This window comes from Wyeomyia smithii, chromosome 2 (assembly GCF_029784165.1).
Source record: "Wyeomyia smithii strain HCP4-BCI-WySm-NY-G18 chromosome 2, ASM2978416v1, whole genome shotgun sequence".
NCBI lineage: Eukaryota > Metazoa > Arthropoda > Insecta > Diptera > Culicidae > Wyeomyia > Wyeomyia smithii.
In genome coordinates, this window is record NC_073695.1 from 142,372,038 (window position 1) to 142,394,381 (window position 22,344).

General features: G+C 39.0%; 1 protein-coding gene across 3 annotated transcripts in view; it reads right to left on the reverse strand.

The window, feature by feature from the left end:
- LOC129722961 (coiled-coil domain-containing protein AGAP005037-like) overlaps positions 1 to 22,344 on the reverse strand; it is a 1,195,377-nt gene that overhangs the window by 678,891 nt on the left and 494,142 nt on the right. The window lies entirely within an intron of this gene.

Consider the following 22,344-nt stretch of genomic DNA (forward strand, 5'->3'; position numbering starts at 1 on the left):
CTGTCGCTGGTGCACATTCAATTCACAATTTTATTGCTGCTCAAAGTGATTAGATCTTTACGATAAACCAGAAAATAGTTCGTGAACAGACAGGCCGCCATTGCGAAATCGTGAACCTCGTGTCACGAAACTGCGACCAAATCCGGTACCCATTGGAATAGCAGAGCAGCGGTGGTGGCGAAGTCCGGTGCTTTTCGAAGTGAGGAAACGGTCAAATCTTCAACACACGTGGATGCCGCTGATGGTCAATTCCCATCCCTCAGTGCGCGTGTAAAGTCTAAACGGTGACCGCAAATTCTCATCATTCGAGTCACATCACATCTGCAGAACCGGTAAGAAATTGTACCAACCATGATCGTTTTGGCCTCGGTATTAGCAAACTCCTACAAACAGGGACGCAAGCAAACATTGACACACCTAGCACGGTCGAATCAGGCAACCGAAGATCGAGCTCTCCATACGCACTGCATATCACGATCGCGGGGTCGGCTAGAGAAAAATTGTTGCCACCGAGGAACTCGATACGACGTTGGCGCTTCAAAGCGAACCGGAAGCTGTTCTTTAACTGAACTAGAACTGTTCAGAATCGAAAAGCCTTCGTAAGCGAAGTAAGTGGTGCGATCAGAGCGAATGTAATCCGTGGCTAATTTCTTGGGACCACAGGGCTTTTCTTTTTGCATATCTCATTTGCAGTTCTAATCTCGTCATCACGGTTTGGATCTGCACGGTTTCGGAGATTGGCAGCGGATTGGAGTCGTTCTACGATCACGCTGTGGGCGGAAAGCTCAGCAGCATTCAGAACACTATCGTCGTGAGCGGAAGGATCGGCGGCAAACAACAAGAGCGCCCTCGCTATCGGCGCGTTCTGCGTAACCTGACTCGGATCCCTAGTGAGACCGAAGACACGGAAACGTGAGTAGTAACGATGAGCAAAACGTGTGAGATAGCTAGGGAGAGATCATAGGAGGTAGGAGGCACGAGTGATACCCTCAATGTAAAGTAATGTAAATCGATAAATTGAGTGATATGAAACGCTAACACCATACCTGTTGACTTTTGATTTAGCTTTGGGTATTTCAATCTGCTAGTCGGACAGGTGTCGGGAATTTTGTCTCAAACCCACACTCAAAGTTGTAACACACTGCTCTCGGGAACTCCGGTTTTATTGACATGTTGCTGACATTTTACGTGGATCTGACGCATACCAATCGGTTTCTGAGACTTTTTTCTCAATATAGGACGTAATTTGACTATCACTTTTAGATATTAGTGCATTGCCAGTAATGCTCTACATATTCGATATAATTTTGTGTCGAGAAATATATTAAAAATATGCAAACCGTTTTCGTAGAATCATCGTTTTGAGCTCGGTGTTTCCGTTCTCCGTTCTCGGGGATTCCGGTTTTATTTGCTTTAACTAGGAATAGATTAAGCATTACCTTAATATTGAATCGAGCAACACGTAAAAAAGACTAAGCTGCCAAATTTAAACAAATTGTGTGTTAGTGTAGACTAGACTAGACTAGATTATATAACAAGCTCGTATTTAAATACCCAGCCGTAAAAATACTCTCCTCCATTGACGAGTAATGGAAGATATACAGCCGGGCGCCAATGAGATGTATGAAAAAAAAAGACATTCAAATATCGTTTAACGATAGGGTTCGAAAGTTTGATTATCTCGAAAAAAGTCCCCATGCAAAATTTCAGCTATATAGGACTTCGGGAACACGTGCCTCAAAGTGATCAATGTTTCAACTTTTTGAATAATGACAAAAATGCACACCGATTTTTTTATGCCAAAGGCCTTGAAAATTCATGAAACGTCGGGATCTGGTGTAGTTAACCGGAAAGAATATTTTTTGGAAAAAATACACTTTCTGGCGTTTAAAAACTTTTGAGCTGGAGCCAATGGAACATATGAGAAAAAATTGACTTTCGTATTTCGTTTAGCAGTAGAGCTAATGAATTTTTTGAGAAGATAAAACTTTAGAGCCTTCTCGCTAAACGAAATTCGAAAAATCTATTTTTATTGGAACCCTTATACACAAGTTACGGTTGGGTATTTGTATTCGAGCTCGACGTGAAGCCCGCTATTGATTAGCGAAACTGTGAATCTTCCACTTAATTTCTTCAAATGTTTAAATGCGACCATGTGCGATCGAAAAACTTAGGACAGAAGAGAGTTTTCAAAAGTTCTACTCTGAAGCAACGAATGCATTGAAGGAATTACAGCGTTAGAAATCCAGCTTCGAGAATCGCCTTATTTAAAACCGATGGCAACCAACGATAATGAGGTATTCTATTCACGAAAAAATACTGAGAAAATGGAACGATTCAACCGTCAGCCTAAATTCTAAATTTTGCGATAGGCGTTGTTTGATCAGTGTTTACCATCAGACCAATTTTACAGTCAAACAGGTTTTGCATTGTTCTGATGTAATCAAACATGTAAAACTGTGATTGGTTCTTTCTTAAAAATGACGCTTGAAAATGACAGTTAAAAAAACTGACATTTTCACTCCCAGATGCTGGACCGGACATCCGAAACGGAAGTATGCGGATCGTCAGTTTCAACTTTGACGCGAATCAGGCTGGCTCACCAAAAAATTGACTGATATCGTTAACATTGAAAAAACTGGAGACTATTCAACAATGCTTATTGGTTATATTTCAGACTTTTCTTTTGGATTTTTTTCACCTAATATCAATCACATACATGAGAAAATTGCGTGGTGGGGCAATGCAAACGCGTGGGGGGGCTAACCCCCTCTAGCCCCCCCCCGGTATCTACGCGCCTGGTCCAACAGCAAATATTGGTGCGGTTTAAAAATCAACACGCATAGAGATTGCAAAGAATTTCGTGACGTCTGTCGCTGGTGCACATTCAATTCACAATTTTATTGCTGCTCAAAGTGATTAGATCTTTACGATAAACCAGAAAATAGTTCGTGAACAGACAGGCCGCCATTGCGAAATCATGAACCTCGTGTCACGAAATTGCGACCAAATCCGGTACCCATTGGAATAGCAGAGCAGCGGTGGTGGCGAAGTCCGGTGCTTTTCGAAGTGAGGAAATGGTCAAATCTTCAACACACGTGGATGCCGCTGATGGTCAATTCCCATCCCTCAGTGCACGTGTAAAGTCTAAACGGTGACCGCAAATTCTCATCATTCGAGTCACATCACATCTGCAGAACCGGTAAGAAATTGTACCAACCATGATCGTTTTGGCCTAGGTATTAGCAAACTCCTACAAACAGGGACGCAAGCAAACATTGACACAGCTAGCACGGTCGAATCAGGCAACCGAAGATCGAGCTCTCCATACGCACTGCATATCACGATCGCGGGGTCGACTAGAGAAAAATTGTTGCAACCGAGGAACTCGATACGACGTTGGCGCTTCAAAGCGAACCGGAAGCTGTTCTTTAACTGAACTAGAACTGTTCAGAATCGAAAAGCCTTCGTAAGCGAAGTAAGTGGGGCGATCAGAGCGAATTTAAACCGTGGCTAATTTCTTGGGACCACAGGGCTTTCCTTTTTGCATATCTCATTTGCAGCTCTAATCTCGCCATCACGGTTTGGATCTGCTCGGTTTCGGAGATTGGCAGCGGATTGGAGTCGTTCTACGATCACGCTGTGGGCGGAAAGCTCAGCATCATTCAGAACACTATCGTCGTGAGCGGAAGGCTCGGCGGCAAACAACAAGAGCGTCCTCGCTATCGGCGCGTTCTGCGTAACCTGACTCGGATTCCTAGTGAGACCGAAGACACGGAAACGTGAGTAGTAACGATGAGCAAAACGTGTGAGATAGCTAGGGAAAGATCATAGGAGGTAGGAAGCACGAGTGATACCCTCAATGTAAAGTAATGTAAATCGACAAATTGAGTGATATGAAACGTTAACACCATACCTGTTGTCTTTTTATTTAGCTTTGGGTATTTCAATCTGCTAGTCGGACAGGTGTCGGGTATTTTGTCTCAAACCCACACTTAAAGTTGTAACACACTGCTCTCTGCTACGTGGTTCTGACGCCTACCAATCGGTTTCTGAGACTTTTTCTCAATATAGGACGTAATTTGACTATCACTTTTAGATATTAGTGCATTGCCATTAATGCTCTACATATTAGATATAATTTTGTGTCGAGAAATATATTAAAAATATGCAAACCGTTTTCGTAGAACCATCGTTTTGAGCTCGGTGTTTCCGTTCTCCGTTTTCGGGGATTCCGGGTTTATTTGCTTTAACTAGGAATAGATTAAGCATTACCTTAATATTGAATCGAGCACCACGTAAAAAAGACTAAGCTGCCAAATTTAAACAAATTATTTAGATTCAAAAAATTGAAGAACGGCTTTTGTCCCCTAAAAAAAAAACTAAATTAATCCACCTAGCGGTGGGACCCAGCCTTTCTCATTTAAACTTATTATGGGTTAAAATAGATTTACACGATTTAAGAGAAAAAATACTCCTTGAAAATTTCTGCTGGTTTTATTTTTCACTCTAAATAAGGAATTTCTGATAGTCAACAGCACAACTATACCGAACATTCAAAACCTAACATTCACACACATATGAGCACATATGAAAATACCATGAAATAAATATGTTTCAAATACATCACGTGAAAAATCCAGTTGACTTTTTCTGGTTACATCCTAAAATGGCCAAATTTTGCCTAATCCGGGTATTTAGATGGCGAAGATGCCGACTTTCAGTTTCTGGAAAACAACTTAAGATGACCAAATATCATTTATTATAAGTATTGCGGAAGCGTTACACCCAGAGGCCAGAAATCAACTTACCACCACACCATTTTAAATTTCTAGATACATAGTAACTTCCGATTTCTGGAAAACAACCTTAAAGGGACAAACATAACCCAATGTTTTTCAGAAACATTATCCCGGGCTCGCAAGCCGGGAGTAAACTCCAGAAACTTCACTTTGAAACCCGATTTTGCAGCTTTCGGTTCCTGAAAAAAAAATCCCTAAATTGTCAAATACAACACAAGCAACATATTTTATTACATCTAAGTGGCAGTAAACATTATGCGACAAATTAGAAAAATCATGTGCGGCTACTGCATCAAACATTATTATCACTATGTAACCTGAAAAGCGCAAATTTGAAGTCTATATGCAACCAGTCCAGTTGTTACTAATGATGTTTCTGTTCGACCATTAGGTTACATGATTTGTAACATATCGATCGCAGTGAAACAGATTCATATCATGAAACATTTCTTGGTCAAATTAAAGTTTTGATTCAACAGATTTCTCAGGCATATTTGTCTGGTTTTTACTCGCGACATATTTAAAAATTCAACCAGCATGTCCATGTCATATAAATGTGAGTGGTTCTTTGTGCTTATACATGATTTTGACATGCAAATTAAAATCCATGGTTAAACTGATGATTTTGCTCTCGTAACGCGCACCGAGAATGTTAGGGCATTTAATAAATCAATTACTTTTAATCACAATTCTACATACTCGTTTAAAATATTTTTCAATGCCGGAACAAATCATATATCTAAAAGTAGTGTAATTAACAGCAAAAAATCGGACAGGAGTTTAGCGATTTAGATAGTAACGTCTCCGCCAACCACGCTGGTGACCCGTGTTCGAATCCCACCGCCGACGTAGGTGTCGATGGTTGTGAGGTGGCGTGATCCACTCACAACCAACCCAACTGGTCTGGATTCAGCTCTAGCCGACACCGGGAGATTTTCTGAGGCGAAAAATCTCTGGGATCACGCCTTCCATCGCATGAGGAAGTAAAGCCGTTGGCGCCGGTCCGGTAATCAACAGGTCGTGAGTTAGGGTCTTGGGTGGAGTCGCCTCCCCGGGCGTCGTCGATTGGCACTACAAACAGTGGCGGAGCTAGACCGACGGAAAATAACCGAGAATAAGAAAAAAACAGCAAAAAATAAGAGATAATCCATCTTTTATTGTTGGAAACATTGTTGCAGAATATTTCTATAAGAAGCAGATTTTTTTTTTCATTTGCTCAAAATAATCTCCATTTCTATCATCTTACTCGAATTCACACTGCTGGTCAATAGAGTGACTATATCTTCCGTGTAACCAAACACACATATTTATTAAAAGAAAACCAAAAGATCTGAGAGTAGCGCTAATAACGAGTCAGTTTAATTGAAGCGTAATGAGGGAAAACTCTCAGTTTTTTCAGGTGTTTTTAACGCGGATTTTTACACTAGTTTTCCTTAACCGGATTTTCTACTAGTTTTCCTTGCGCGGATTTTTAATTATCGCGGCGAATTTCCGGATCAGCGCGATTTTTTACGCGGGTTGTCGAATTAATGCTTTTTTCATGCGGATTTTCGGATTTTTTATGCGCGAGTTTTTGAATCAACGCTCATTTATAAATAAGCTTGTTTTTTTGCCCATATTTTCGTTTTCAATAGGTTACAATGCTAATTGTTACTGAAATATTTAATAAAACATTCTATGGAAATCTTTGAGCTTTAAGAAAATAATAATGTTACTTCTAGGTCTTCCATTTTCCTATTATGATATTTGTTGCAATAGAATTAAATTTTATTTACACAAATATTTTCAATAGTCTTCTAATTTAAAAATAAACATGACATTTTAAGACAAGATGTACAGAAACTTTCAGTTGGTAGTAGAATAAATTTGTCGTTATAGTCTGAAATCACAATTCGGTCACAATTATCTACCGTAACTACTATTAAACTTTAGCATGTTTCTTTGTCACTTGTTTATCGTCCGAATTTATTTCACTGGAACAACGGCATCTCAAATGTTGCCAGTATATTATCCTGTAACAATAGCTGTCAAATCTTGTCACGAAGTAACTTATTCTGCCCATGCATCTTGTTATAATGTAACGAAGTGGTCGCATAGGGAAACCACGGGCAAGACACACATTTTTTATCATTCAATTCGACATTCACTAATGCTCTCCATGAAATAATACCAATCAAACCATTCTCATAGCATTAAAAATTATAACTTTTGAATGATCTAAAGCCGCAATAGCCTAAATTCGACATGGCGAAAACTACATCAGTTTGCTGATCTTATAAGGGAAGAATAATTTCGATCATTTCTTAAATAGGTAACTAAACGCTCGCAATTATCATAATATAACTGGCATTGTTAATTTGCAACAGGTAGGACTCCGTTAGAATTACTCTTTGGAAGACTTGGCACCCTTCCTTCAAATCTGACTGGACAAAACCAAATAGACCCTATATATATATATATATATATATATATATATATATATATATATATATATATATATATATATATATATATATATATATATATATATATATATATATATATATATATATATATATATATATATATATATATATATATATATATATATATATATATATATATATATATATATATATATATATATATATATATATATATATATATATACATATATATATATATATATATATATATATATATATATATATATATATATATATATATATATATATATATATAAATATATATATATATATATATATATATATATATATATATATATATATATATATATATATATATATATATATATATATATATATATATATATATATATATATATATATATATATATATATATATATATATATATATATATATATATATATATATATATATATCTACTATATAAAAATGGAATTCCGTAACGCTTGATCTTATTGATATTATTCCCTTAGTCTCTGTGGTGTACAGTAATCATCATCATTTTGAATCGTTCTAAATCAAAAATAATAAGCGGTGACATGTAGGTTTTTTAACATGAAAATGTTCGCTGATGTTCAGGAAAGACATTAGTTATAAAAAAATATTTATCTAATTACTAAAACTTGAGATATTATTCACAAAACTACGTAAAACATGCAAAATTATGACTTTCTGTGCTAAATTTGCCTCTAAATCAAAATTCAAAGCGATGACATATGATTCTTTTTTCACTAAAATGTTTGTTGATGTTCAGGGAAGACATTCGAGGAAAAATAATTAGTATCTGATTACTAAAACTTGAGATATTATTCAAAAAACTACGTAAAACATGCAAAATTATGACTTTTTATACTTAATTCGTCTCCAAATCAAAATTCAAAGCGATGACAAGTGATTCTTTTTTCATTGAAATGTTCGTTGATGTTTGAGAAAGATATTTGAGAAAAAATAAAAGGTATCTAATTACTAAAACTTGAGATATTATTCACGAAACTACGTAAAACACGCAAAATTATGACTTTCTGTGCTAAATTTGCCTCTAAATCAAAATTCAAAGCGTTGAAATATGATTTTTTACACTAAAATGTTTGTTAATGTTCAGGAAAGATATGTGAAAAAAAAATAATTGGTATCTGATTACTAAAACTTGAGATTTTATTCACAAAACTACGTAAAACAAGCAAAAATATGCTGAATTTGCCTCTAAATCAAAATTTCAAGCGATGACATGTGATTTTTTTTACATTAAAATGTTTGTAAACGTTTAGGAAAGACATTTGAAGGAAAGTAACAAGTATCTGTTTACTAAAACTTGAGATTTTATTCACAAAACTACGTAAAACTTGCAAAATTATGACTTTTTATGCTGAATTTGCCTCTAAAACAAAATTAAAAGCCATGACATGTGATTCTTTTTTCATTAAAACGTTTGTTAATGTCCAGGAAAGACATATGAGGAAAAATAAATAGTATATGATTACTAAAACTTGAGATATTATTCACAAAACTACGTGAAACATGCAACTTTATGACTTTTTATGCTGAATTTGCCTCTAAATCAAAATTTAAAGAGATGACATGTGATTCTTTTTTCATTAAAATGTTTGTTTATGTTAAAATATAAAATGTATGTTTGAAGATGATTTTCTGTATACAGCACAACAATATTGCAGCCTTCTAATAGCGCTCTTGATCAACCAGATTAGTTGAGAAAATTCGTTATCGATATTGTTTTAGCACATTTTGCATGTTGTAGGATAAGAACAACGATACACCGTGCCCCAGAGCTGAGTCGAGAAAAATTGCAGTTCGAAAAGATTCTCGACCTGATCGGGGATCGAACCCGATATCACAACCGTGTGGGAGCCAATCGACATCGCTAACCACAGAGCCACGAGGACCACATACAGCATACAGAATACAGAAAATCACCGAAAATATTTTTTTTAATTTATACGTTTTTATACGATTCCATGCGAAACTTTGACTTTTTATGCGCAATTCGCCTCTGAATCAAAATTCAATGTTTTATTTTTTTTTTTGCAATAAAATGTTCGTTGTTCTTTTATCTACAATTTTTTTTTGCAGAATAACCCATGTCTCGAGCATGAACATTTTATATTTCTGATGTTTTCGAAGTTTTGTGAATAGTTACATTTTACGGCATTGTACTTTTGAATTTGAATTTGATTTTTATTAGAGAGCTTTTAACCAGAAATTCATTCAGCTCTTAATCTTACTGTTTTACTTTTTTTGCGATAATCCAAACTAGAACTCACATTTAGCTGCAGGAAAGGTTACGATTCATTTGTTTGAATATCGATTAAGAGGCAGCTTAAGCATTAAAAATGTTTTATTTTCTTATTTTCTACAAAGTGGACTACAAAGTGGATTAAAAAATGGCGACTTCCGATTTCAGGAAAATAACCTAAAGTGATATATGGCCAACAATTTCAATACTTCCGAATGTGGACCTCCATACGTCATATTATAGCGATGACACATTTTTTTTTTCATTAAAATGTTTGTTAACCTTCAGAAAAGACATTTGAAGAAAAATAACAAGTATCTGATTACTAAATTTGATATATTATTCACAAAACTACATGAAACATGCAAATTTATGACTTCTAAAGTGATATTTGGCCAACAATTTCAATACTTTCGAAAGTGGAACTCCATACGTCATTTTGAAATCCAAAATGGTGACTTCCAGTTTCTGTTAATCAGCCCAAAATCACAAAAAAACAATCCAATATGGGTATTTCCGTTCTGCACGTTCTCAGAATATTGAAGTAGGGTATCGAACGTCTTCGTCAGTGGTTTTCTTCGGTAGTTTTACTGGCGCAATCTTATGCAAAAAAGGTCCGAAGAAAACCACTGACGAAGACGTTCGACACCCTACTTAAAGTGATGATGAAGTATAAGATGTAAATTTTATTTTTTAAGTGAGTTGAGCTAATGCAGCAATGAAATAAAAAAAATCTATCTTTGAAACCTTTGATCCCGAGCATCGCCGGGAATGTTCAACTAGTATATATATATATATATTTATATGTATATATATATATATATATATATATATATATATATATATATATATATATATATATATATATATATATATATATATATATATATAAATATATATATATATATATATATATATATATATTTATATATATATATATATTTATATGTATATATATATATATATATATATATATATATATATATATATATATATATATATATATATATATATATATATATATATATTTTTTTTTTTTTTTTTTGTTTCAGGTGGAGGGGAAATTTGCATCCAAACCCCTGAGGTGATCAACCTCAGGGAGTGTGGGGTTGGTTTGAATCAGTGACCGGACCCACTAAAACCCCTCCAGTCTCCAGCCCATAATACTCCCCGGGACCACCGCTAGGTATTGCTTCGGGGAGCGGCTTTTGTGCTCTGTGCACCCTCTTGGTTCTATAGATCTCTTTGCTAACTTAGCTAACTAACCTGGAGACTGGCCGTAAGCTAACACTGGCGTGTCGGTGGTCAACCTGTCGCCTGTTTTGCAATTCTAAAACTATTTGAGAGGCGGCTGTACAAACCGCCCTCCAAATGTTTGGGTCTTTACACATCCTCCGAACTAGGTTGTCCGGAGTGGTGTCTGGCCCGCTCACTACCATCATGTCGCTCCGCGCATGCACAAAACGAGGGCACACGAAGAAGACATGCTCAGCAGTTTCTTCCGCATCCGCGCACTCGGGACACATGGGGGACCCCGCATGCCCGAATCTGTGTAGATACTGCCTGAAGCAACCATGACCTGACAGAATCTGTGTCAAGTGGAAGTTAACTTCTCCATGGCGCCTCCCGACCCATCCGGATACGTCCGGAATAAGTCGATGCGTCCATCTACCCTTTACGGAATTGGACCATTCCTGCTGCCATCTGATCATCGAGAATGACCTTCTGGTGCCTCGTATACCCCTTGTGTCACGTTGATCGAAGCATTCTACGTCCTCCTTAATGGCTATGCTGATAGGCATCATGCCGGACAGGACGCAGATTGCGTCGTATGACACTGTACGGTACGTGCTCACAATCCTCAGGCACATGAGCCTGTAGGTACTTTCCAGTTAACGACGATGACTGTTGGTACCTAACGCTTTGGACCACGCTGGCCCACCATACCTAAGTATGGACGAAACCACGCTGGCAAGAAGTTTACGCTTGCTGCCATATACCGCTGAGCTATTGGACATCATTCGAGATAGTCCTGCAGCGGCCGTTGAAGCCCTCTTACAGGCATAGTCGACGTGACTCTTAAATGTGAGCTTATCGTCAACCATAACCCCCAAGAGCTTCAAGGAACGCCTTGAGGTAATGGTGCCGTCACCGACTCTGACCACCGCCTGTTGCTCTAATTTGCGGTTGTTCACAACCGTAACCTCCGTTTTATGGTGCGCTAACTCCAGTTTCCTAGAGTGCATCCAGTCTTTGACCTTGCGTATGCAGTGCGCGGCCGTCAACTCGACCTCTTCGATCGACTCGCCGTAGACCTCTAGCGTGATGTCGTCTGCGAAACCGACGATCACAACCCCTACAGGGAACTTTAGTTTCAACACCCCGTCATACATGACATTCCACAACACCGGGCCCAGGATGGAACCTTGCGGTACCCCTGCGGTGATTGGGACGCACTTCTGACCCTCCTCCGTGTTGTAAACTAGTACCCGATTCTGGAAATAATTTTCCAAAATCTTGTACAACGACACCGGTACGTGGATGCTCCTAAGCGCGAGCGCTATGGAGTCCCAACTGGCGCTATTGAATGCATTCTTCACGTCAAGCGTGACGATTGCGCCATAGCGAATGCCCCAACTCTTACGCTGGAGTGCTACCTCTGCCGTCTTGGTGACAGAGAGAATAGCATCCAGCGTGGATCTACCTTTCCGGAAGCCGAACTGGTTACTTGCCAGACCGTTTACACCCTCTGTGTACTTCACCAGTCTGTTGAGGATAATCCTCTCAAGCACCTTGCCCGTAGTGTCCAGCAGACAGATAGGTCTGTATGCCGATGGGTCCCCTGGCGGTTTCCCAGCCTTCGGCAACAGCACCAATCTCTGTCACTTCCACCTGTCCGGAAAGAGGCAGTCATCCAGGCACTTCTGCATGACTGCTCGAAATAGATCGGGGGCCACTTTCATGGCCGTCCTGATGGCCAAGTTCGGGATTCCATCCGGTCCCGGTGCCTTGCTCACCTTTAGGGAGTTGGCGATCACGATGAGTTCCTCAATCGTAACCCTTACCTCCTCCACAACCTCTGCACGGCTGCCGTCTCTCACGGATTGGATGCCCGGCAGGTTGGCCGACCATCCCTGGTCTGTGTCTGAGATACTGGAACGTCGGACGTGAGACTCAGCAACCGGAGGCCAAGGATTTGGCTCGTGTCGTGTAAAGAGTCCCTCGATGATACGCTCCAGCATCGCTGGTGATCGCTCTGCAGGCGCCAACACGCCTTTGGTCTTCGCCATTACGACTCTGTAGGCGTTGCCCCACGGATTCGTATTGGCACTCGCGCATAGCCTATCGAAGCAGGCCCTTTTGCTCGCCTTTATCGCACTTTCAAGCGCCGATCTTGCAGATCCGAATACTACACGGCGCTCTAACCTCTGTGCATCGGTACGTGCACGTTGCAACATCCGTCTTGCACGGAGGCACGCGCTACGGAGGTCCGCTATCGCGTCGGTCCACCAGTATACCGGTGACTTACCATTCCTAGGTTGGCGGGTCCTAGGCATGGTGGCGTCGCACGCCCGCGATAGTGTGGCAACTAATTGGTCAGCACTCGGGCGGAGCCAACTGCCCCCCTCGCGCTCTCTTCTCATTGCTTCTGCAAATACCTCGGCATCGAAATGCGATGTCTTCCACCCGCGGACGGTCGGAGTATTGGCTCTACCCGTCGCCTGCCGCCTCACGTTCTGGACTACGCTATAGCAGACCGACTGGTGGTCACTATAGGTGTAGCCATCGTCTACCCTCCAGTTCACGATCAGTCCTGGGCTGGAGAACGTCACGTCGATGATCGACTCCGCACCATTTCTGCTGAATGTACACTTGGTTCCAACGTTGGCCAGATCTAGGTTGAGCTTTGCCAAAGCTTCCAACAAGATCTGACCCCTCCGGTTCGTGCGGCGGCTTCCCCACTCAACAGCCCAAGCGTTGAAGTCGCCCGCCACTACTAAGGGTGTTAGTCCCGTCAGCTCCATAGATAACAAATCGACCATCTGGGTGAACCTTTCGATAGACCAACGCAGCGGAGCATAACAACTGCAGTAGGACACTCCGTCCACCTTGGCAACCGCGTATCCTTCATTTGAGGTTGACACAATCTCCTGAACCGGGAACTTGCTGGTCATGCATATGGCCGCCGTACTGGAATTATCTGCAACCCAATTACCGTTTCCGGGAGGAATGCAGTAGGGGTCCGATACGATTGCGATGTCCGACCGCGACTCAGATGCTGCTTGGTATAGCAGCTGCTGTGCCGCATAGCAATGGTTCAGGTTCAATATATATATATATATATATATATATATATATATATATATATATATATATATATATATATATATATATATATATATATATATATATATATATATATATATATATATATATATATATATATATATATATATATATATATATATATATAGGGTCTATTTGGTTTTGTCCAGTCAGATTTGAAGGAAGGGTGCCAAGTCTTCCAAAGAGTAATTCTAACGGAGTCCTACCTGTTGCAAATTAACAATGCCAGTTATATTATGATAATTGAGAGTGTTTAGTTACCCATTTAAGAAATGATCGAAATTATTCTTCCCTTATAAGATCAGCAAACTGATGTACTTTTCGCCATGTCGAATTTAGGCTATTGCGGCTTTAGATCATTCAAAACTTATAATTTTTAATGCTATGAGAATGTTTTTACTTTTCTTTTTTCGACTCTAAGCAAAGTCATGCTATTTTTTAAATTTTAATTTAAGGAGTAAATGTAGTGCTGAAGATAGAAAATTAAACTAACTGAAAATATGATTGTAGAAACTACGAAAAATATAGTTCAGCAGGTGGGACTCGAACCCACAACTTCCAATCTCCGGTCAGATGTGTTCCCGTTACACCACCGCAGAACGTTAAAGACGTAGTTCTAGAATCGAGTTTTGTATCGCTTATCCAATTCTCGCACTTCGTACATTTACTCAGTAGAGACTATTATTTATAGCTGGCTATTGTTTCAACACCCTCAGTGGAAGTTGGAATGACTTCTCAGTGTGAGAGATAGAAACGTGCCAGTAAGTTGCCATCTCTACCAGCAGCAACATCGACTTGCGTCACAAACATTTTTACTTTTCTTTTTTCGACTCTAAGCAAAGTCATGCTATTTTTTAATTTTAATTTAAGGAGTAAATGTAGTGCTGAAGATAGAAAATTAAACTAACTGAAAATATGATTGTAGAAACTACGAAAAATATAGTTCAGCAGGTGGGACTCGAACCCACAACTTCCAATCTCCGGTCAGATGTGTTCCCGTTACACCACCGCAGAACGTTAAAGACGTAGTTCTAGAATCGAGTTTTGTATCGCTTATCCAATTCTCGCACTTCGAACATTTACTCAGTAGAGACTATTATTTATAGCTGGCTATTGTTTCAACACCCTCAGTGGAAGTTGGAATGACTTCTCAGTGTGAGAGATAGAAACGTGCCAGTAAGTTGCCATCTCTACCAGCAGCAACATCGACTTGCGTCACAAACATTTTTACTTTTCTTTTTTCGACTCTAAGCAAAGTCATGCTATTTTTCAATTTTAATTTAAGGAGTAAATGTAGTGCTGAAGATAGAAAATTAAACTAACTGAAAATATGATTGTAGAAACTACGAAAAATATAGTTCAGCAGGTGGGACTCGAACCCACAACTTCCAATCTCCGGTCAGATGTGTTCCCGTTACACCACCGCAGAACGTTAAAGACGTAGTTCTAGAATCGAGTTTTGTATCGCTTATCCAATTCTCGCACTTCGTACATTTACTCAGTAGAGACTATTATTTATAGCTGGCTATTGTTTCAACACCCTCAGTGGAAGTTGGAATGACTTCTCAGTGTGAGAGATAGAAACGTGCCAGTAAGTTGCCATCTCTACCAGCAGCAACATCGACTTGCGTCACAAACATTTTTACTTTTCTTTTTTCGACTCTAAGCAAAGTCATGCTATTATTTAATTTTAATTTAAGGAGTAAATGTAGTGCTGAAGATAGAAAATTAAACTAACTGAAAATATGACTGTAGAAACTACGAAAAATATAGTTCAGCAGGTGGGACTCGAACCCACAACTTCCAATCTCCGGTCAGATGTGTTCCCGTTACACCACCGCAGAACGTTAAAGACGTAGTTCTAGAATCGAGTTTTGTATCGCTTATCCAATTCTCGCACTTCGTACATTTACTCAGTAGAGACTATTATTTATAGCTGGCTATTGTTTCAACACCCTCAGTGGAAGTTGGAATGACTTCTCAGTGTGAGAGATAGAAACGTGCCAGTAAGTTGCCATCTCTACCAGCAGCAACATCGACTTGCGTCACAAACATTTTTACTTTTCTTTTTTCGACTCTAAGCAAAGTCATGCTATTTTTTAATTTTAATTTAAGGAGTAAATGTAGTGCTGAAGATAGAAAATTAAACTAACTGAAAATATGATTGTAGAAACTACGAAAAATATAGTTCAGCAGGTGGGACTCGAGCCCACAACTTCCAATCTCCGGTCAGATGTGTTCCCGTTACACCACCGCAGAACGTTAAAGACGTAGTTCTAGAATCGAGTTTTGTATCGCTTATCCAATTCTCGCACTTCGTACATTTCGTCAGTAAGTTGCCATCTCTACCAGCAGCAACATCGACTTGCGTCACAAACATTTTTACTTTTCTTTTTTCGACTCTAAGCAAAGTCATGCTATTTTGCTGCTGGTAGAGATGGCAACTTACTGGCACGTTTCTATCTCTCACACTGAGAAGTCATTCCAACTTCCACTGAGGGTGTTGAAACAATAGCCAGCTATAAATAATAGTCTCTACTGAGTAAATGTACGAAGTGCGAGAATTGGATAAGCGATACAAAACTCGATTCTAGAACTACGTCTTTAACGTTCTGCGGTGGTGTAACGGGAACACATCTGACCGGAGATTGGAAGTTGTGGGTTCGAGTCCCACCTGCTGAACTATATTTTTCGTAGTTTCTACAATCATATTTTCAGTTAGTTTAATTTTCTATCTTCAGCACTACATTTACTCCTTAAATTAAAATTAAATAATAGCATGACTTTGCTTAGAGTCGAAAAAAGAAAAGTAAAAATGTTTGTGACGCAAGTCGATGTTGCTGCTGGTAGAGATGGCAACTTACTGGCACGTTTCTATCTCCCACACTGAGAAGTCATTCCAACTTCCACTGAGGGTGTTGAAACAATAGCCAGCTATAAATAATAGTCTCTACTGAGTAAATGTACGAAGTGCGAGAATTGGATAAGCGATACAAAACTCGATTCTAGAACTACGTCTTTAACGTTCTGCGGTGGTGTAACGGGAACACATCTGACCGGAGATTGGAAGTTGTGGGTTCGAGTCCCACCTGCTGAACTATATTTTTCGTAGTTTCTACAATCATATTTTCAGTTAGTTTAATTTTCTATCTTCAGCACTACATTTACTCCTTAAATTAAAATTAAGCTATGAGAATGGTTTAATTGGTATTATTTCATGGAGAGCATTAGTGAATGTCGAATTTAATGATAAAAAATGTGTGTCTTGCCCGTGGTTTCCCTATGCGACCGCTACGTTACATTATAACAAGATGCATGGGCAGAATAAGTTACTTCGTGACAAGATTTGACAGCTATTGTTACAGGATAATATACTGGCAAAATTTGAGATGCCGTTGTTCCAGTGAAATAAATTCGGACGATAAACAAGTGACAAAGAAACATGCTAAAGTTTAATAGTATTTACGGTAGATAATTGTGACCGAATTGTGATTTCAGACTATAACGACAAATTTATTCTACTACCAACTGAAAGTTTCTGTACATCTTGTCTTAAAATGTCATGTTTATTTTTAAATTATAAGACTATTGAAAATATTTGTGTAAATAAAATTTAATTCTATTGCAACAAATATCATAATAGGAAAACGGAAGACTTAGAAGTAACATTATTATTTTCTTAAAGCTAAAAGATTTCCATAGAATGTTTTATTAAATATTTCAGTAACAATTAGCATTGTAACCTATTAAAAACGAAAATATGGGCAAAAAAAAACAAGCTTATTTATAAATGGTCGCTGATTCAAAAACTCGCGCATAAAAAATCCGAAAATCCGCATGAAAAAAGCATTAATTCGACAACCCGCGTAAAAAATCGCGCTGATTCGAAAATTCGCCGCGATAATTAAAAATCCGCGCAAGGAAAACTAGTAGAAAATCCGGTTAAGGAAAACTAGTGTAAAAATCCGCGTTAAAAACACCTGAAAAAACTGAGAGTTTTCCCTCATTACGCTTCAATTAAACTGACTCGTTATTAGCGCTACTCTCAGATCTTTTGGTTTTCTTTTAATAAATATGTGTGTTTGGTTACACGGAATATATAGTCACTCTATTGACCATCAGAGCGAATTCGAGTAAGATGATAAAAATGGCGATTATTTTGAGCAAATGAAAAAAAAAAATTCTGCTTCTTATAGAAATATTCTGCAACAATGTTTCCAACAATAAAAGATGGATTATCTCTTATTTTTTGCTGTTTTTTCTTATTCTCGCTTATTTTCCGTCGGTCTAGTTCCGCCACTGTTTGTAGTGCCAATCACCGACGCCCGGGGAGGCGACTCCACCCAAGACCCTAAGTCACGACCCGTTGATTACCGGACCGGCGCCAACGGCTTTACTTCCTCATGCGATGGAAGGCGTGATCCCAGAGATTTTTCGCCTCAGAAAATCTCCCGGTGTCGGCTAGAGCTGAATCCAGACCAGTTGGGTTGGTTGTGAGTGGATCACGCCACCTCACAACCATCGACACCTACGTTGGCGGTGGGATTCGAACACGGGTCACCAGCGTGGTTGGCGGAGACGTTACTATCTAAATCGCTAAACTCCTGTCCGATTTTTTGCTGTTAATTACACTACTTTTAGATATATGATTTGTTCCGGCATTGAAAAATATTTTAAACGAGTATGTAGAATTGTGATTAAAAGTAATTGATTTATTAAATGCCCTAACATTCTCGGTGCGCGTTACGAGAGCAAAATCATCAGTTTAACCATGGATTTTAATTTGCATGTCAAAATCATGTATAAGCACAAAGAACCACTCACATTTATATGACATGGACATGCTGGTTGAATTTTTAAATATGTCGCGAGTAAAAACCAGACAAATATGCCTGAGAAATCTGTTGAATCAAAACTTTAATTTGACCAAGAAATGTTTCATGATATGAATCTGTTTCACTGCGATCGATATGTTACAAATCATGTAACCTAATGGCCGAACAGAAACATCATTAGTAACAACTGGACTGGTTGCATATAGACTTCAAAGTTGCGCTTTTCAGGTTACATAGTGGTAATAATGTTTGATGCAGTAGCCGCACATGGTTTTTCTTATTTGTCGCATAATGTTTACTGCCACTTAGATGTAATAAAATATGTTGCTTGGGTTGTATTTGACAATTTAGGGATTTTTTTTTCAGGAATCGAAAGCTGCAAAATCGGGTTTCAAAGTGAAGTTTCTGGAGTTTACTCCCGGCTTGCGAGCCCGGGATAATGTTTCTGAAAAACATTGGGTAATGTTTGACCCTTTAAGGTTGTTTTCCAGAAATCGGAAGTTACTATGTATCTAGAAATTTAAAATGGTGTCCTAAGTTGATTTCTGGCCTCTGGGTGTAACGCTTCCGCAATACTTATAATAAATGATAGTTGGTCATCTTAAGTTGTTTTCCAGAAACTGAAAGTCGGCATCTTCGCCATCTAAATACCCGGATTAGGCAAAATTTGGCCATTTTAGGATGTAACCAGAAAAAGTCAACTGGATTTTTCACGTGATGTATTTGAAACATATTTATTTCATGGTATTTTCATATGTGCTCATATGTGTGTGAATGTTAGGTTTTGAATGTTCGGTATAGTTGTGCTGTTGGCTATCAGAAATTCCTTATTTAGAGTGAAAAATAAAACCAGCAGAAATTTTCAAGGAGTATTTTTTCTTTTAAATCGTGTAAATCTATTTTAACCCATAATAAGTTTAAATGAGAAAGGCTGGGTCCCACCGCTAGGTGGATAAATTTAGTTTTTTTTTGAGGGGCAAAAGCCGTTCTTCAATTTTTTGAATCGAAATAATTTGTTTAAATTTGGCAGCTTAGTCTTTTTTAACTTTTTTAAATATTAAGGTAATGCTTAATCTATCCCTAGTTAAAGCAAATAAAACCGGAATCCCCGAGAACGGAGAACGGAAACACCGAGCTCAAAACGATGATTCTACGAAAACGGTTTGCATATTTTTAATATATTTCTCGACACAAAATTATATCGAATATGTAGAGCATTACTGGCAATGCACTAATATCTAAAAGTGATAGTCAAATTACGTCCTATATTGAGAAAAAAGTCTCAGAAACCGATTGGTAGGCGTCAGATCCACGTAAAATGTCAGCAACATGTCAATAAAACCGGAATTCACGAGAGCAGTGTGTTACAACTTTAAGTGTGGGTTTGAGACAAAATACCCGACACCTGTCCGACTAGCAGATTGAAATACCCAAAGCTAAATAAAAAGACAACAGGTATGGTGTTAACGTTTCATATCACTCAATTTGTCGATTTACATTACTTTACATTGAGGGTATCACTCGTGCCTCCTACCTCCTATGATCTTTCCCTAGCTATCTCACACGTTTTGCTCATCGTTACTACTCACGTTTCCGTGTCTTCGGTCTCACTAGGGATCCGAGTCAGGTTACGCAGAACGCGCCGATAGCGAGGACGCTCTTGTTGTTTGCCGCCGAGCCTTCCGCTCACGACGATAGTGTTCTGAATGCTGCTGAGCTTTTCGCCCACAGCGTGATCATAGAACGACTCCAATCCGCTGCCAATCTCCGAAACCGTGCAGATCCAAACCGTGATGACGAGATTAGAACTGCAAATGAGATATGCAAAAAGAAAAGCCCTGTGGTCCCAAGAAATTAGCCACGGTTTAAATTCGCTCTGATCGCACCACTTACTTCGCTTACGAAGGCTTTTCGATTCTGAACAGTTCTAGTTCAGTAAAGAACAGCTTCCGGTTCGCTTTGAAGCGCCAACGTCGTATCGAGTTCCTCGGTGGCAACAATTTTTCTCTAGCCGACCCCGCGATCGTGATATGCAGTCGCTTCGGTTACCTGATTCGACCGTGCTAGCTGTGTCAATGTTTGCTTGCGTCCCTGTTTGTAGGAGTTTGCTAATACCGAGGCCAAAACGATCATGGTTGGTACAATTTCTTACCGGTTCTGCAGATGTGATGTGACTCGAATGATGAGAATTTGCGGTCACCGTTTAGACTTTACACGCGCACTGAGGGATGGGAATTGACCATCAGCGGCATCCACGTGTGTTGAAGATTTGACCGTTTCCTCACTTCGAAAAGCACCGGACTTCGCCACCACCGCTGCTCTGCTATTCCAATGGGTACCGGATTTGGTCGCAGTTTCGTGACACGAGGTTCATGATTTCGCAATGGCGGCCTGTCTGTTCACGAACTATTTTCTGGTTTATCGTAAAGATCTAATCACTTTGAGCAGCAATAAAATTGTGAATTGAATGTGCACCAGCGACAGACGTCACGAAATTCTTTGCAATCTCTATGCGTGTTGATTTTTAAACCGCACCAATATTTGCTGTTGGACCAGGCACGTAGATACCGGGGAGGGGCTAGAGGGGGTTAGCCCCCCCACGCGTTTGCATTGCCCCACCACGCAATTTTCTCATGTATGTGATTGATATTAGGTGAAAAAATCCAAAAGAAAAGTCTGAAATATAAGCAATAAGCATTGTTGAATAGTCTCCAGTTTTTTCAATGTTAACGATATCAGTCAATTTTTTGGTGAGCCAGCCTGATTCGCGTCAAAGTTGAAACTGACGATCCGCATACTTCCGTTTCGGATGTCCGGTCCAGCGTCTGGGAGTGAAAATGTCAGTTTTTTTTACTGTCATTTTCAAGCGTCATTTTCAAGAAAGAACCAATCACAGTCTTACATGTTTGATTACATCAGAACAACGCAAAACCAGTTTGACTGTAAAATTGGTCTGATGGTAAACACTGATCAAACAACGCCTATCGCAAAATTTAGAATTTACGCTGACGGTTGAATCGCTCCATTTGCTCAGTATTTTTTCGTGAATAGAATACCTCAGTATCGTTGGTTGCCATCGGTTTTAAGTAAGGCGATTCTCGAAGCTGGATTTCTAACGCTGTAATTCCTTCAATGCATTCGTTGCTTCGGAGTAGAACTTTTGAAAACTCTCTTCTGTCCTAAGTTTTTCGATCGCACATGGTCGCATTTAAACATTTGAAGAAATTAAGTGGAAGATTCACAGTTCGCAAATCAATAGCGGGCTTCACGTCGAGCTCGAATACAAATACCCAGTAGTGTATATACTAATAATTCACATAAATAACATGATTAAACAGTAAGTATAGGGACGACCATTAACAACGTGGACTATTAAGGGGCTGTAGGGGGTTGACCAGAAATTACGTTTCATATTAATTATAGAAAAATGTATGACTGGATCAAATTAACATCTGGGGTAACCAGTTATGAGAACATGGCTCATGGACAGTTTCTAAACACAAAGTGGCGTCTCCAGGTAGCTTAGAAAGGGAAATCGTTAGGACATAAAGCCTGAGAAGACTTCGTTTCAATTATCATGTGTCATAGACCACTGTATATTCCATTGGAGATCTCAAAACCGCTGGAAACGTACCCACAACCC